Genomic DNA, 18,465 nt, shown 5'->3' with positions numbered 1-18,465 from the left:
TGAGAAGAAGCGCAGTCCCGTTTCCCAGCGTGACACCAGTGGGGGTGAACAGAGGCAAAAATGCCAGCTAACAGAGGCTTACTTGGCTTCTTCCAAGTAGTCGCTGCTGGGTGAGGGTGAAGCCCCTGGACTCCACTGCCTCCCTGGGGTTGAAGGCAACAGTGCCTTCAGTATCACCAGGCGCTGCCTCGTCCACTCATTGCTGCCATGAGTGACGAAGTTCAGTTAGCTGTTGGGCCACATCCTCATTTAGGAGGGGTGGTGAAGCAGTGACTATATCACCTCAGTGCTCCTGGGGTGGAGGAGAATTTCCTCTTTCCGGTGGCCCCCAATGACACCATCCCAGGGAAGGAGGAGCGCTGAGTCCACCACTTGCTACAACCAGGTGAAGCTGGAAGCCCAGCACCCCATTCAGCCACAGAGACACCACAGGGCTGGGCAGGTCTCACTTTCGTGTTTAGTTAGAGCAGGATGGGTGTCACCAAAATGGTTTTCTATTCTGCTTAACGACCCTGGTGGCTCAGTAGTAAAGAATCCTCCTGCAATGCAAGAGACATGAATTTGGAAGGTTGAGAAGATCTGGTGAAAGGCACGGCTTCCCACTCCAATATTCTTGCCTGGAGAATCCCATGGACAGAGGAGCCTGGTGGGTTATGGTCCATAGAGTCGCAAAGAGTCTGACATGACTGAAGCAACTGAGCATGCATGCGTGTAAACCACCTGCATTCCACTTCTTTGGCCCCAAGGAGCAAGCTTCCCTTGGGGCTTTGGTGGTGGTGGTTGCAGGTCACACGTTTTCTCTAGTGCCCTCTCTGGGATATCTTGTGTTGCTCCTGAGGCCACAGGGTTCCTAGCCGCTGTGCCTTCTTGTTTCCATTTTCAGTTCAGTGTCTGCCAGTGTTCCCTACTTATGGCTCCAGTGTTCTAGTTGTGAGAGAGAGTAACTTGGAATAAACCTGTGGAAGGGGGCTGTATCCACTCCACCAGAACGGGAAATCACTCTATTAACTTTTTAGTTATGCCTTTCTTGTTATTTTTAGTTGTTACACTGAAGATTATAATATGCACTTTATCACAGTCAAGCTTCAAAGCATATTCTGTTGCTTAGGTAAAAATACAAAAATCTTACAACAGTATGTTTCCAGTTACCAATCTTCCAATATTTATACACTTGTTACCATATACCTCACTTCTACAGATAAGTCGCACGATATATTTTATTATTTTAAAAACTTAAGCAAATAGCTCTTTAAAGATATACAAAGATTCTGTATAAAAAACAAAGAAATGTTTGAGTTCCTTCTATTTTCCACCATATTAACACTTTATTGTATTTCCGTTCTTTCCAACAAAACCTGTTTGCTATTATTTTTCTGCGGCTTAAAGAAGTTCCATTAGCCTTTCTGTAACTGAAGTCTGCAGGAGATAAATTTCTTCAGTTTTTTGTCTGTTTGAAAATGTCTATATCTTGCCTTCATTTTTGTAGGATTTTTTTTCTAGTTTTAGAATTCTAAATCAGCTTGCCTTTTTTTTCTTTATGTATGTGGTTTCATTATCCTTCTGACCTGTGTTGATTCTGATGAGAAGACAGCCATCATATTTTTGCTGCTCCTCAAGAACAATATGCCCCGCACAAACCCATGTCTGGTTTTCAACACCAACTACCAGCTGGGTGCAGCTTTCTTGCTTTTGTATTTGCTGAAATTCTTGTGGGTTTTTTGGTTAATATGTTTTGTCAATTTAAAAAATGTATATTGGCCGGTCTCTCTTCAAGTATTTTTTGTTCTACCCCAATGTCCACCTTTTTTTCCTGCAAGTGTTAGTTGTTCAGTCATGTCTGACTCTTTGCAACTCCATGGACTGTAGCCCATCAGGTTCCCCTGTCCATGGATTCTCCAGGCAAGCGTAGGGGAGTGGGTTGCCATTCCCTTCTCCAGGGGAACTTCCCAACCCAGGGATCAAACTCAGTCCTCTGCATTGCAGGGGGATTCTTTACTGACTGAGCTACCAGGGAAGCCCAAGAATACTGGAGTGGGTAGCCTATCCCTTTTCCAGGGGACCTTCCCAACTCAGGAATCAAACCAGGGTCTCCTATATTGCAGGCGGATTCTTTACCAGCTGAGATGCCAGGAAAGCCACTGAGAAATGCAATAGACCTTTTGATACTGTATTTTATATCTTGAATGATCATTTCTGTGTTTCATGCTTCTCCTCTCTTTTGTTTCTGAGTTTGGACCACCGCTCTATCCTATGCAGTTTGAAAACCAGAATGTCTTAAAGTGTTTCTCTGATTTCTTCTTCCCACCCTCAGAATTCAGTGGGCACCATGGCCCTGAACTTCAGGTTGGGGGGTGGGGGTTGGGTGTTTCTCAGCTTTTCTGCCTTGTCCCATTGTCTCCAAGCATAATTGGAAGTATTTAGTGAAGACCTACGGAGAATATTTGCCATTTTACTTCTAATTCTCTTTGTCTGTGAAGGTCCAAAAACCCATAAACTATCAAGTTCATCCTTGACCTTTAAACTTCATTAAAAGCCTAGCTGTTTTATCCTCACCCACATCTATGGTGGCTGCTTCTTGTCTTCAGTGTTTGACCATGGGTGATGACAGCCATGGTACCTTCTCTCCTACAAAGGACTTTTTGTTTTCTAAATTTTAGATCACTGGTGTCTTTACATGCTTAGATCTCTGATGTGTTAAAAATATGGTTTTGTCATTTATATGCCTGACTATCTGCTATATTGGCAGTGGTATTCTCTTGAGGCTTTCAAAAGCCTATGTAGGAGGAAAGTCTACTTTTTTAAAGCTCTTAATTTGTCTTTTATATTTTGTGAATTTTATAATGCAAATAATGTGTATTATACAACAAATATTAAGTCAAATCTGTTGATTGACAAATTGTATATTAGCAAAGTTTGGATGCTGCGTTAGTCAAAATGAACTAGACTAACCAGTCCATTAGGTAACAAAAAAAAAAAACATTAAAATCTCAGTGACTTCAATAAATAGAGACTTATTTCTGGGTTACAGAGATTGTTTATAAGTTGGGGATAGTTTTCTCAGTGACTCAGAATTCTGAGCTCCTTCTATCATGCATTACCAAAAGGCAACATTTAACTACTTTTAAATAACCAGCTCTCAAAACCATTTACATCATTTCCACCTACACTGATTTGGTCAGAACTCAATTGCATGGTCTTGAATCTGAATCAACACTCCTAAAAGAGCTTCAGGGGTAGGCTATTAGAAGTCAAGGAACAGAGGCACCAAACAGAAGCTTACAGAATAAATAAGATTCCAAAAACATTTGGGTATGATGTGGATTTTATCTGATACTATGACAATATTTCTTTTTTCTCTTTTGTTTTAATAGGTTTATTCTGGTGTAATTTACATACCATATAATTCATCCATTTAAAATGTACTAACAGCAGTCTTTTAATTTGAGAACGTTTTTCACCCCAAGAAGAAACCCAGTACCCATTTGCAGTCACCCCCACCCTGAACTCAGCTGCTGCTGCTGCTGCTAAGTCACTTCAGTTGTGTCCGACTCTGTGCAACCCCATAGATGGCAGCCCACCAGGCTCCTCCGTCCCTGGGATTCTCCAGGCAAGAACACTGGAGTGGGTTGCCATTTCCTTCTCCAGTGCATGAAAGTGAAAAGTGAAAGTGAAGTCGCTCAGTCGTGTATAACTCCCAGCAACCCCATGGACTGCAGTCCACCAGGCTCCTCCATCCATGGGATTTTCCAGGCAAGAGTACTAGAGTGGGTTGCCATTGCCTTCTCCGAACTCTAGGCGACCATTAACTGCTTTCTGTCTCAATGGATTTGACTATTCTGGATATTTCAGATCAGTGGAATCATGTGATATATGATGGTCTTTTTTGACTGGCTAATTCCACTTAGCATTATGTCTTTGAGATTCATATATGTTGTAGCACGTATCACTATTTCATTTCTTTTGATTGCCTGATGATATTCCATTGCATAGATAGACCAGGTTTTATTATCCACTTATCAGCTGGTGGACATTTGGGTTATATTCACTTTGGGGAATGACAATAGTTTTTTAATTACCACAGGTACCCATTGTGGACAACAGAGAGGACAGGAAAGAGTTTTAACAGAGTAAAGGTGAGGAGAGAGGTCTTTACAGTGGAGTAAGTGTCTACTGATATCAAGTTATCATCTATGAATTTCGAAAGTGACTCATCAGTGAAGAATGAATACATACCTTGTTTTCTTTCAAAAAATAGTTTTATATTCTTTAAACACTCAGTGAAAATAACCATACATAGAAATGTATCTCATTGACTTAAGAAAATAAAATTGCCTTTGTTAAACTAGTAAACATATTTTTTCTCTTTAAATATACAAGGCTGTTAAGGGAGGACAGCACACCCTAGGGTAGCTTCAATTCCAGTCAGTCCCCAGTCAGACGAGATGGAGACTTCTGGTGTCTTACTGGTGATGGGCTAATGCAATTAGGTGCCTGAAGCTTGTCATTTCCTTCTTAATAGGCTTCTGGGTTTGCTTGCAGCTTCTTTAGCTAGAGAAGGCTGTAATTCACTTGACATCAGTGGGTTATTTATAGAACATTGGCTCAGGAACTGCAACCTATATAAAACTGGGCTCTTTTATTTTCTGTATGAAGACATATTTGCTGAGAATCTGTGTGTTTGAATTGTAAAGTACAAGTTGACGTGCTGCTTCCCTTTATATCAGGTTAATATTCCATGTTCATTAAATTGTAAGACAAGTTTTAACTCTCCAAATGAGCTCTCCCATAAGAGGACATAATTACTGTTTTTTACTTTGCCCCGTCACCTTTCTCCTTGCTCTATATCCTATTTCATGTCATTTTTATCCTTTTGAAAGATAATTTTTAATTTCACTTTTTTTTTAAATACAGAATTAGATTTGGCTCTTAGTTGAACGATTTTCTAAGTTTGGTTGATACTTACCTGACAAATTTGCTCTTGAGTTGCCTTGGCTAAACTGCTATAGTTTATTATGAATTTGTACCACTGGACATTATCTTATGTCTTTGTGTTATCTAAAGTTGTACTTTAAATTGTATATCTTAAAACTTAAGCAAATATTGTAAAATAAAGAGATTGTTTGAAATCATAGGTTGAAATTTCTGTGTTGCTTTTCCTATTTTAAGGTTGATCACAGTCATTAAAATGAAGCATTTTTACTCTTACTTTTGAAACATCCATTATTGTAAAGACAGATAATTTTCTCTCACTTTCCTTATCTTAACATTAAATGAGTCTAACATCCATAGAAAATGCCTTCCATTTTCCTTCAGATTCTTATTAGCATGTTCCTGATATTGAGGCCTCAAATCTACTCTGGACTCTTTAACAGGTTTGGAGTCATTACTCTCAATTATAGACCCTAAAAGCATGCATATCTGAATACCCTTTCTTAGCCTAAATGTCCTCATCACTAATTGAAGAAAATGAAAGCACTTACCCATGAGTTTGTGGAGATTAATGAGATAATACCTGAAAAAATGCTTGCCTAGATCAGAAGGACTTATAAATAATCGCTATCATTATTTTAGTCAAATTAATCTTCAAATAAGAACAAAATTTAAATTCTACTCTTGCCACCATGATCCAGAAAAATAATATTTATTATTAGATATTCATGGTAAATATCTGCTCCTATCTCCCCAACTTACAGTGACCTTTGACATTCTTTATTCAGTAACAACCCACAGTTGCTCGTCCCCATGTCTGAGCCTCCAGCTGCTCTGCATATGTCTCATAGTCTGCCTCACTATCTGCAGTCAGATAATCTCCCCTGAGGGGCTGACCTGAGTGACAGCAATACAGTTGGGATGTTCTTCTGACTAGGGAATATGCAACCTTTTAATTGTTGGGCAGACATGGATATGAAGCATTGAGAAATCTTGAGTTGCAAAGAGAGATAAAGAAAGAAGCATGATGCTGCTGCTGCTAAGCCACTTCAGTCGTGTCCGACTCTGTGTGACCCCATAGACGCCAGCCCACCAAGCTCCCCCGTCCCTGGGATTCTCCAGGCAAGAACACTGGAGTGGGTTGCCATTTCCTTCTCCAATGCATGAAAGTGAAAAGTGAAAGTGAAGTCGCTCAGTCGTGTCCGACTCCCAGCGACCCCATGGACTGCAGCCTACCAGGCTCTTCCGTCCATGAGATTTTCCAGGCGAGAGTACTGGACAGGAAGCAAAATCATGAAATGGAGAAAGTACAGGGAGAGTTGCTAACAGCTTTGTTAATTTCCAATTCTCCATCTCTGCCTGTCTCCTGGGTGCCCAGAAAAACTGCATATAAATGTTTGTTTTTACTCATACTCACAAAATGCCTTGTATGTTATAAAAGTGTATAATATTAACCATCTCTGTTTTACAGTGAGGAAATATGAACTCAGAAAGTTTAAGTTCTTTTTCCAAGATTGCCTCTGTGAAATATGTGATTCACATTCTGGTGTCTAGATTTTTTTCCACTTCGGTCTCTCTTGAGGTCTCAGTTTATAAAATCCAAAGCAAGGATTTTATGAACATTTAATTTTTGTCTGGGTAATACGTAGAAATGCTTGTCATTCAAAGCAAGTGATAAGTACACCATCCATTTATATTTACAGAATCATAGGAAACATAACTAGGTATCTAACATTAAATCAGTGTCAGATATTATTTTTAAGCCACCAAATCTCTCCTTCAGTCTTGTCTTGCTCTCAGAGCTCTCATGATGAAGGCTGCCTACCTCAGGGAAACTTCAGTGGTCTTTCTTCTCCTCAGGTTGTGATGACTCTAGTCACGTCACACTGTGATGCAGTGTGATCCACTCAGGTTCATATGCTTGTTTAATTATTGCAGTTTGATAGCAGTATTAGGATAACCAGGCTGTTTTCATTCCCATTGACCATTTATTTGTTTTGTAAGTGTTGACAGTTAATAAGTAAGCAGTGTTTACAGCTCTTTGCTAAATCTTCAACCTCATTATGTTTTCTGGTCAGTCCTACTGAGGAAATCAAAGTCCGCTCAGCTAGTAGTCAGGCTGCAGTGTTCCTAATATAACAGTGTGTCCGACAAGACTGGTAGAAGATAGACCAGGCCAGAGCGTAATCCTCCAAATGACTAGCACACCTGTTTTAAAATACCACTGCAGAGCTCAGCTCAGTGCTCTGTACCAACACAGAGGGGTGGGGTGGGGGTGGGTGGGAGGCAGGTTCCAGAAGGAGGGGACATGTGTATACGTATGGCTGATTCACATTGTTGTATGGCAGAAACCAGCACGATGTAAAGCAATTATCCTCAAATTAAAAATAAATTTAAAATATCACCACTTCCTTATCATTTATAACTCTTGCCCCTGATGCAAAGAGCTGACTCATTGGAAAAGACCCTGATTGATGGTGGGAAAGATTGAAGGCAGGAGGAGAAGGGGATGACAGAGGATGAGATGGCTGAATGGCATCATTGACTCAATGGTCATGAGTCTAAACAAACTCCAGGAGATGGTGAAGGACAGGGAAGCATGGTGTGCTGAGGTTCATGGAGTTGCAAAGAGTCAGGTATGACTTAGCAACTGAACAACAGCAACACTTTAATATTTTCACCTCAGGGACAAAAATTATCACAGTATTACATTACTAAATTGTTCCTGCTTCTGGCCTGCATCCCATCCTGACTAGGACCCTGTTTCCCCAGTCCTCCAGAATCATCTAGCACAAATCCAGGCCCCCCACACCCTAGAAGGAGCCCTTCCCATCTCTCTCCTAATGAAACCCTTCTCTGGTTCCCCTTGAGTGTGTTCTCCTTGTTGTAGCAAACAAATAGCTCTGACTTTTATGAGACTGCTAAGGTATTCCTTGTGGCCTTTGGTTGGGAAGCGTTAATACCATCAATAAATAAGTAACATTCTTTATTCCTTTGAGCTTGATCTCTGTGTTTACATCTGGAGTTCTTATTTTCTTCACAGTAAATTTCTACATCTCCTTAGGTGAGTGAGACACTCAACTTCTTAAATTGTGAATCTCTGCTTGCATTGGTGAAAACCAATAGCTATGCCCTTTCACCCCTTTGCTGAGAGCAGACGGCTCCTTCTGTTTCTTGTGACCTTTCATGGTGGAAGCCAATCAGCCTGTGAGCAAATGGGAAAGGCAGGAAGCAGGGGCTGGGAAGAATCCATCAACCACAGACTGGTCCTTCAGCAGGTTTCTTTCTCTTGTTCCAGAAACGTATACATTCTATGCAGAGAACCTCCAATTTGATAAAGGATATGGTTTCTAACCCAACCACATATCTTTATATCACTAAATTCCAACAGTAAAAAAGAATCATCTCTAACATCCAGTATGCTAATGGAATTCCATGGGGTCACACAGAGTCGGACACGACTGAAGTGACTTAGCAGCAGCAGCAGCAGCAGCCTTGACATGTGTGTATCCAATTAGAATATATGTTAACTAAATTCTACTAGGTTATAATTTAAAAACAAATTGCATGCTATTGATGTGGAAGAATTGTAAAGAAAATTACAGACAGTACAGGGGATATATAATTTGATCCATATCTTTTCTCTAGCAAAATGGAGAGAGATGCGTGACTGGTAAATATGTCACACTCAGTAGCTTTGTTCTCTAATTCACTAAATACTAGCGAATGTTGAACAAAATGCTTAAAAACATTTCTCATTGACTTTTTCTTAAAGCTGCAGTCAATACTTTAGAAGAATAATTTGACCCTCTTTTTTTGTTATAAGTATTATTTTAGCATATATAAATATATATACACATATATATTACAAAATACATATTTTATAATACCTAGAATGTAGAACATAAATGAACAAATATATTTAGCATAAATAAATACTAAATAAAAGACCTAATATCATAGATGTCTTAGTGAGATCTTAAATCAAGAATTGAGGTCACCAAAGCAGAACACAGGATTTCCAAGATGATTTTTATCATTCTTGTACGTCTTCAAAGTCATCTCATTTTATTAACATCAACCGCTGGGCTTTTGAACCATAAGTCACATAAAATAAACCATACAAAGTACTGAGAGGCACTGCAGTTTGTGACAGGAACTAAAGACTTCAATAGCTTCCCATGCTTTCAGCAGAGATGACAGTGCCTGGTGGAGCCCTGTTCTGCCCTCCAGATCTGTACAGCACACTTCTCTTCCTTGTGGTTCAGAAACCGGAACTTCAAACCCTAGAAATCATGAACACAAGATTCTCCCCCAAATAACTTTATGTCATATATATTAGAATGTTCTTAGGACACAACCATTTTTTATAACTATAGGTTATACACACACACACACATATAAGTATAATATTTTTTCCTGGAATGCGTAAAACCAGCATAGTAACCCAGGTAAACCAGACCTGGAGAATCCTTGGCTCAAATTTAAAGATGGCATAACTTTACAGATTTGCAGGAAGACACATCTCATGAGTCATTGCCTCTAGACATTTACTTCCAAGAAAGAAGCAAGTACCCTAATTCATTGGTCAAATGGGTATATGCTTGTTGTTCAGTCGCTAAGTTGTTTCCAACTCTTTGAGACCCCATGGACTGCAGCATATCAGGTTCCTCTGTCCACCTTCTCCCAGAGTTTGCTCAAATTCATGCCTGTTGAGTCAGTAATGCTATCTAACCATCTCATCCTCTGCCATCTTCTCTATTTTTGCCCTCCATCTTTCCCAGTGTATTCTACCTTACTACAATTACTTGGTCAATTATTCTACTTATGGTTTGCCTCCAACTGGCCTAGTCTCTCATTACTTTTGGCCCTGTTTTCTAGTAGCATTCCAATATTTACATCTGATTTTTTTCCTCAAAATGTGATGTTTGTCAAAATCTATATTCCTGGGCCCCTTCTTATAACCAAATGAAATCAGAATTGCCATTAACTTGGACTTTATAACAGTTCCCCCTAATGATACTTTTCCCCACTAGAGTTTGAAACTGCTTTACAATCCACTTTCAGTCCATCAAGTCCTATATATGCTACCATGAAAATGCACCTTTAACCTTCCTTCTTCTGTTCATTTCTCATCTGGGTGACTAAAATAGCCATTTAATCTAGTTTCATTTCCTACATTCATTTTTGAGCTTGCTCATTCCCATCCATTTCTTACACTGTGGTCCTGCACCAGGAATGACTTGCCCCCTAGGAAACATTTGATGATGTCTGGAGATATTTTTTTGCTATCACAATTGGGAGCATAGAGCTACTATGGTATTTAGATGGTAGAAGCCAGCGAAGCTGCTAATCATCCTATACTGCACAGGAGAACACAAAAAGGATTAGCCAGGTCAAAATGTCGGTGGTGCTGAGAGACCAAGGTTGAGAAATCTTTGCTCTGAACTGACACACTTCTACTCTTTCCCTGTTCAAATCCACTCTCAGTTTCTTTAATGGATCTGTCATAGTGTCCTGATTACCTTTGTACAATTACCTTTATACAATTGTGTGTGATATTATTTTAAAAAGGATGTTTCATTCTCTGCCTTTGTTTCAAGAACATAAACATTTGATGCCTAGTGTCTAGCATAATAATTTATACATTATAACTGCTTATTAAATTTTAATTAGATTAAGTAGGCCATGCTTGTTTGTATATGGTGTGTGTTTGTGTATATGGGTAATTCAAAAGCAGCAATATATGTAAAATTGACTCAAACATTAAATCAGTAGCTATACAAATATTCTATGACCCCCTGGAGGACTTTTCAAAATGACAGGAAAATCCTCAAAAAATAATTTTTGTATTCCACTGAATGAACCACTATGGATCATAAAAATGTAATAAATCTATTATTTTGTATGTTTGGGCAGACTTCATCTGCACTGTAGATTAAAAACTGTATTTCAAACTATTTTAGATCATTTCCAGTTAAGTGAATCAGACATACCATAGGTCTGGCATGGGGATCAAAATTACAGAAAAGTAGGTTATGGAGTTAGAAAGTGCCCACCCATCCTAGACCCTTGAATGTAGGGAAATCTGGTATCATCATTCCCATTTTTTAAACAAGGTGTCTGAGTCCATGAATATTTACATGCCTTGGTCTAGATTCACAACGGTGATACATTTCTGAGACAGAATTTATATCCAAAACCCTCATTTTATAGATCATCAAGGCTAATAGTTTTTAAAAAATCAATAATTATTCCTTCCACCCCCTCTGCCTTTAACTTTTTCTCGCCTGTGGCATGTATCATAATACAGGTGAAAAAGCACTGGCAATGGCATCAGAAAACCCTGTATTTGAAAGGCCATTCTCACTGAGTGACATAGAGCAAGGATCAGCAATTTTTTCTATAAAGGCCTAGATAATAAATATCTGTGGTTTTGTACGTCTATGGTCTCTATTGAGTGAGCTCAGTCAGGTCTGACTCTTTGTGACCACATGGACTGTAGCCCACCAGGCTCCTCTGCCCATGGGATTTTCCAGGCAGGAATACTGGAGTGGTTGCTGTTTCCTACTCTAGAGGATCTTCCTGACCCAGGAATTGAACCTGCATCTCCTGGGAAGCCTATGGTCTCTACTGCAAATACTCAATCCTTACATTGTTGTGAGAGATCAGCCGTTGAGAGTAAGTAAATGATGCTTATGACTATATCCCAATGCAACTCCAATTACAAAAACAGGTGGTTGGGCATGTTTGGACCACTGGCCATACTTGTCAGCCTCCAATGAAGGGCAAATTCCTCTCTTCTCATCTACATGTGGAAGCACCAAAGCTTAGATCATAGCTTTGATGTAACTCAGGGCAACCGGGAGAATGTAAGTAACATACCTATGAGAGGATGTAGCCTGTTACAGACATTAAATGTAGCTATTGCTATGATGGAGGCAAGCAAATTAATGTTTAAGCTCACTCATGCAATATGCTCTAGGCAAGTCCATGAGACAGAGTGAATTATTTAAGTAACAAAAGACTGAGATTATAAGGTTACTTCAGCTTTAATGATACTCATGTCAAAAGTTCTCTATTCAAAGCTCTATATCTTGAAACTTTAGTACAATATTTTTTTCCTACAAGGACAGAAAATTTAAAATTATTCTTTGAAGAAAATACAAGCAGCGATTAGAGTCTCTAAGTAAGTACTACATTATTACAAGATAGAAAAAAAGTGTAAGTTTATTTTATAAATTGTTCTCACTGCTAGTAATTACTGAATGCCTCTTTAATGGCTCATAATGAATTCCATGCATTTTGACGAATTATTTTGCTCCCAGAGTTATGTGGATTAATTTATGTATGTTTAATTTAAAAATTAGCATCACTTTGGGGATTTATCTGTGTCCCTTCAAATTTCATAAATAAACCTGCTAGCTGAAGCTTTTTGAAAATGCATAAAGATGTACTCTTTAGCACATTTGCTTTGGAAAATAAACAATATTTACAGATAATTGAGCTTTTATTAACTTCAGTTAGCCAAACTTTTAAAAGAAAAATGCAATTGTGAGCAGACTGTGTCTAATACTTTGTTCCATGTGTTGTTTATATCTTGTTTTGTGTGAATATGCATTTATCTCAAAATTTAAAATTTTTGTATTGCCTCTCTTACACTAAACCAGTAGATAACTTTCAAGGTAGATATCTCCTGAATTTTTTTTTCAAAAAAAGGAATACATCCATTTTAAATCTTCTTACTCTATGGATTAAATTATATGTCCCATATGTAAATGCTATATAGTTTACTAATTGTTTACTAACATCCTTTTCCAAAATGCCTTAGCTCATTCAAATTACATTAATTTGGGAAATGTGCCAACATGTTAATTCTTACTTGAAGGATGTGGAATGGCTTTATCAAGAAAGGTAATTTTTCATCAGTTTCTGTTCATTAGCATGGAGAAAATATAGATAATAAATAGCTGAATAGATAGATTTAGGTATTTGTTGTTGTTCAGTCACTCAGTCAAATCCAGCTCTTTGCAGCCCCATGGACTGCAGCACGCCAGGCCTCCCTGTCCATCACCAATACCCAGAGCTTGCTCAAACTCATGTCCATTGAGTCAGTGATGCCATCCAACCATCCCCTCTGTTGTCCCCTTCTCCTCCTGTTCCCAGTCCCTCCCAGCATCAGGGTCCTTTCCAGTTAGTCAGTTCTTTGCATCAGGTGGCCAAAGTATTGGAGCTTCAGCATCAGTCCTTCCCATGAATATTCAGGATTGATTAAATTTTGGATTGATGGCTTAATCTTCTTTCAGTCCAAGGGACTCTCAAGAGTCTTCTTCAACACCAGAGTTTAAAAGCATCAATTCTTTGATGCTCAACCTTCCTTGTGGTCCACCTCACATCCATACATGACTACTGGAAACACCATAGCTTTGACTAGACAGACCTTTGTCAGCAAAGTAATGTCTCTGCTTTTGAATACACTGTCTAGGTTTGTCATAGCTTTTCTACCAAGGAGCAAGTGTCTTTTAATTTCATGGCTTCAGTCACCATCTGCGGTGATATTGGAGCCCAAGAAAGTAAAGTCTATTGCTGTTTCCACTCTTTTCCCGTCTATTTGCCATGAAGTGATAGGACCAGATGCCATGATCTTCATTTTTTGAATGTTGAGTTTTAAGCTAGCTTTTTCAATCTCCTCTTTCACCTTCTTCAAGAGGTTCTTTAATTCCTTTTTGCTTTCTGCTCTAAGAGTGGAATCATCTGCATATGTGTTAGTCGCTTAGTCATGTTCGACTCTTTGTGACCCCTTGGACAGTAGCCACCAGGCTCCTCTGTCCATGGAATTCTCATGCAAGAACACTGGAGTGGGTTGCCATTTGCTTCTCCAGGTCATCTGCATATCTAAGTTTATTTATATTTCTCCCAGCAATCTTGATTCCAGCTTATTCTTCATCCAACCCAGCATTTCACATGATGTGATCTGCATAGAAGTTAAATAAGTAGGGTGACAATATATAGCCTTGACATACTTTGATTTTTTATAAAGTATTGTAACACTTTATAATAAGACAATGTATTGTACCATGGATTTGACTCTATCGGGCATCCTTCCAAAATCCTACATATGTACAGTTTGCAAAAATTCCATGCTAATTTTTTAATTTTGATTTTAATATTTTTAATTTAATTAACATTTGATTTTGAGGTTAAGAACTTGCACCCATGAAGACCAATTTTACCCATTCTGTGCTATAGAAGTAGACTCTGCCACCAAAATAACTCATCTCATAACATTCAGTTCAGTTCAGTTCAGTCGCTCAGTCATGTCTGACTCTCCGCGACCCCATGAATCACAGCACGCCAGGCCTCCCTGTCCATCACCAACCCCCGGAGTACACTCAAACTCATGTCCACAGAGTCGGTGATGCCATCCAGCCATCTCATTCTCCGTCGTCCCCTTCTCCTCCCGCCCCCAACCTTTCCCACCATCACAGTCTTTTCCAGTGAGTCAACTCGTCGCATGAGGTGGCCAAAGTATTGGAGTTTCAGCTTTAGCATCAGTCCCTCCAATGAACATCACATGGCCAGAAAAACAAGAATGAAGCAGTCTAAATCCACGATGATCAAAATTGTGCAAACCTAACCGAACCTAAGTTCAGTTCAGTCACTCAGTCATGTCTGACTCTTTGCGACCCCATGAACCACAACACGCCAGGCCTCCCTGTCCATCACCAACTCCTGGAGTTCACCCAAAACCCATGTCCATTGAGTTGGTGATGCCATCCTACCATCTCATCCTCTGTCGTCCCCTTCTCCTCCTGCCCTCAATGTTTCCTAGCATCAGGGTCTTTTCAGATGAGTCAGCTCTTTGCATTAGGTGGCCAAAGTATTGGAGTTTCAGATTTAGCATCAGTCCTTCCAATGAATGTTCAGGACTGATTTCCTTTAGGATGGACTGCTTGGATCTCCTTGCAGTCCAGGGACTCTTCAAGAGTCTTCTCCAACACCACAGTTCAAAAGCATCAATTCTTCGGTGATCAGCTTTCTTTATAGTCCAACTGTCACATCCATACATGACCACTGGAGAAACCATAGCCTTGACTAGGCAGACCTTTGTTGACAAAGTAATGTCTCTGCTTTTCAATATGTTGTCTAGGTTGGTCATAACTTTCCTTCCAAGGAGGAAGAGTCTTTTAATTTCATAGCTGAAGTCACCATCTGCAGTGATTTTGGAGCCCAGAAAAATAAAGTCTGACACTGTTTCCCCATCTATTTCCCATGAAGTGATGGGACCGGATGTCATGATCTTAGTTTTCTGAATGTTGAGTTTTAAACCAACTTTTTCTCTCTCCTCTTTAACTTTCATCAAGAGGCTTTTGAGTTCCTCTTCACTTTCTGCCATAAGGGTAGTGTTATCTGCATATCTGAGGTTATTGATATTTCTCCCGGCAATCTTGATTCCCGCTGTGTTTCCTCCAGCCCAGCGTTCCTCATGATGTACTCTGCATATAAGTTAAATAAGCAGGGTGACAATATACAACCTGGATGTACTCCTTTTCCTATTTGGAACCAATCTGTTGTTCCCTGTCCAGTTCTAACTGTTGCTTCCTGACCTGCATACAGGTTTCTCAAGAGGCAGGTCAGGTGGTCTGGTATTTCCATCTCTTGCAGAATTTCCACAGTTTATTGTGATCCACACAGTCTAAGGTTTTGGCATAGTCAATAAAGCAGAAATAGATGTTTTTCTGGAACTCTCTTGCTTTTTTGATGATTCAGCAGATGTTGGCAATTTGATCTCTGGTTCCTCTGCCTTTTCTAAAACCAGCTTGAACATCTGGAAGTCCATGGTTCATGTATTGCTGAAGCCTGGCTTGAAGAATCTTAAGCATTACTTTACTATCGTGTGAGATGAGTGCATGTGTGTGGTAGTTTAAGCAGTCTTTGGCACTGCCTTTCTTTGGGGTTGGAATGAAAACTGAACTTTTCCAGTCCTGTGCCCACTGTTGAGTTTTCCAAATTTGCTGGCATATTGAATGCAGCACTTTCACAGCATCATCTTTCAGGATTTGAAATAGCTCAACTGGAATTCCATCACCTCCACTAGATTTGTTCGTAGTGATGCTTCCTAAGGTCCATTTGACTTCACATTCCAGGATGTCTGGCTTTAGGTGAGTGATCACACCACTGTGATTATCCAAAATGATCATACCATCATGATTAACCAAACCTAAATAAAACAAAAAACCCTCAGAGTGTAAGCAGCAGGACTTTGATTTTGTGCCCGTGTAATTGATCTACTTAATAGGAAATGGCAACCCACTCCAGTATTCTTGCCTGGAGAATTCCATGGACAGAGGAGCCTGGTGGACTACAGGCCATGGGGTCACAAAAAGTTGGACACGACTCAGTGGCTAACTTTTATCCTGTTCTCACATTCCTTTATTTCTCAGATCTTTTACATTTGAAACTTGAGAGTTGGACTGTGAAGAAAGTTGAGCGCCGAAGAATTGATGCTTTTGAACTGTGGTGCTGGAGAAGACTCTTGAGAGTCCCTTGGACTGCAAGGAAATCCAACCAGTCCATTCTAAAGGAGATCAATCCTGGGTGTTCATTGGAAGGACTTATGCTAAAGCTGAAACTCCAATACTTTGACCACCTCATGCGACGAGTTGACTCACTGGAAAAGAGTCTGATGCTAGGAGGGATTGGGGGTAGGAGGAGATGGGGACGGCCGTGGATGGCATCACCGACTCGATGGACACGAGTTTGAGTGAACTCCGGGAGTTGGTGATGGACAGGGAGGCCTGGCGTGCTGTGGTTCATGGGGTCGCAAAGAGTCAGACACGACTGAGCAACTGAACTGACTGACTGATAAGTAGAACAACTTCATTCTATCCTTGATGTATTATCCTGCCTTGAATCACATAGAACAGAAGGTCCTCCAGGTATCCCTAAACTATTCAGCATCATCTTTCCTGAAATGCCTCTGAGTTACTGGCCCACACTCGAGCAGTGGGGTGAGTCACAGAGAGAAACTATAGTCTTAAAGCTGCATCAATATAAGCAAAGAAGCTTTTAGGGAGGTGTACTTACAGGAGGCAACTTAGAATCCATAGAATCCAAAAGGCTCTATGAAAGCAGACAAATAATGTATGCTGTGAGATATTATAGGGGCTTCCCTGGTGGCTCAGAGGTTAAAGCGTCTGCCTCCAATGCGGGAGACCTGGGTTCGATCCCTGGGTCGGGAAGATCCCCTGGAGAAGGAAACGGTAACCCACTCTGGTACTCTTGCCTGGAGAATCCCATGGACGGAGAAGCCTGGTAGGCTACAGTCCACGAGGTCGCAAAGAGTCGGACACAACTGAGCAATGGAACGGAACGGTGAGATATTATAAAGTGTTTTTAAAAAAGAATATTATACATTTTTTTTTAATATTCAGGGATTATATCCCCTGCAGATTTTACCTTCAGTTTGTATGTGCCTAAGTGGTCAACAGTCTTAAAACTCATTCCAGACTCAATAATCTACTTTTAAGGAAGTAAATTTTACTAAGTAGAGAGTTTTACTTGACTTCCATTCACATTTTTTAAAAAATCTAAACCCTATATATTACTAATGTGTATAGCATAAGACCTTTGCAAAATAATAATTTACACATTATGTTCAGCAGTTCCACAATTTCAACCCTCCAAAAGTTAAGAGGAATTTATTATGGCCTCTATAACTGTTGACATCTTCCTTGCCAAGAAGTTCTAGAAGACTTTATCTGCACTGCTGATCCCAACTTCAAAGGAGGATTTAGGATAGCAATTCATCCAAAGAAACCCCATTAAAGCATGAATGAAATAATCTAATTATTTTCTCAATTACTTTTTTTTTTTAATTCAAAGCTTACTTTGAATAACCTCTTTGGTCCCACAAAATGTTTTCTTTGAAGAACTTCAACTTTGATTGTAGAGTTCCTTCAAAACCCATCAAAAGTTTTTCTTTTCTCTCTCTTTTTTCTGAGCACAGTTTTTATTGGCTAATATTAAAAAGCAGAGACATTACTTTGCAAACCAAGGTCCGTCTAGTCAAGGCTATGGTTTTTCCCATGGTCATGTATGGATGTGAGAGTTGGACTATGAAGAAGGCTGATCACCAAAGAATTGATGCTTTTGAACTGTGGTGTTGGAGAAGACTCTTGAGAGTTGCTTGGACTGCAAGGAGATCCAACCAGTCCATTCTAGAGGAGATCAATCCTGGGTGTTCATTGGAGGGACTGATGCTAAAGCTGAAACTGAAATACTTTGGCCATCTCATGCGACGAGTTGACTCACTGGAAAAGACTCTGATGCTGGGAAAGGTTGGGGGCAGGAGGAGAAGGGGACGACCGAGAATGAGATGGCTGGATGGCATCACTGACTCTGTGGGCATGAGTTTGAGTGAACTCCGGGAGTTGGTGATGGACAGGGAGGCCTGGCATGCTGTGATTCATGGGGTCGCAGAGAGTCGGACACGACTGAGCGACTGAACTGAACTGATCCAGCCATTAGTTGTGG

This window comes from Moschus berezovskii, chromosome 15 (assembly GCF_049115385.1).
Source record: "Moschus berezovskii isolate FMDL1 chromosome 15, NW_MosBer_1.0, whole genome shotgun sequence".
Classification (NCBI taxonomy): Eukaryota; Metazoa; Chordata; class Mammalia; order Artiodactyla; family Moschidae; genus Moschus; species Moschus berezovskii.
The sequence above is the reverse complement of the archived record's forward strand: the minus strand, read 5'-3'. Positions refer to the sequence as shown.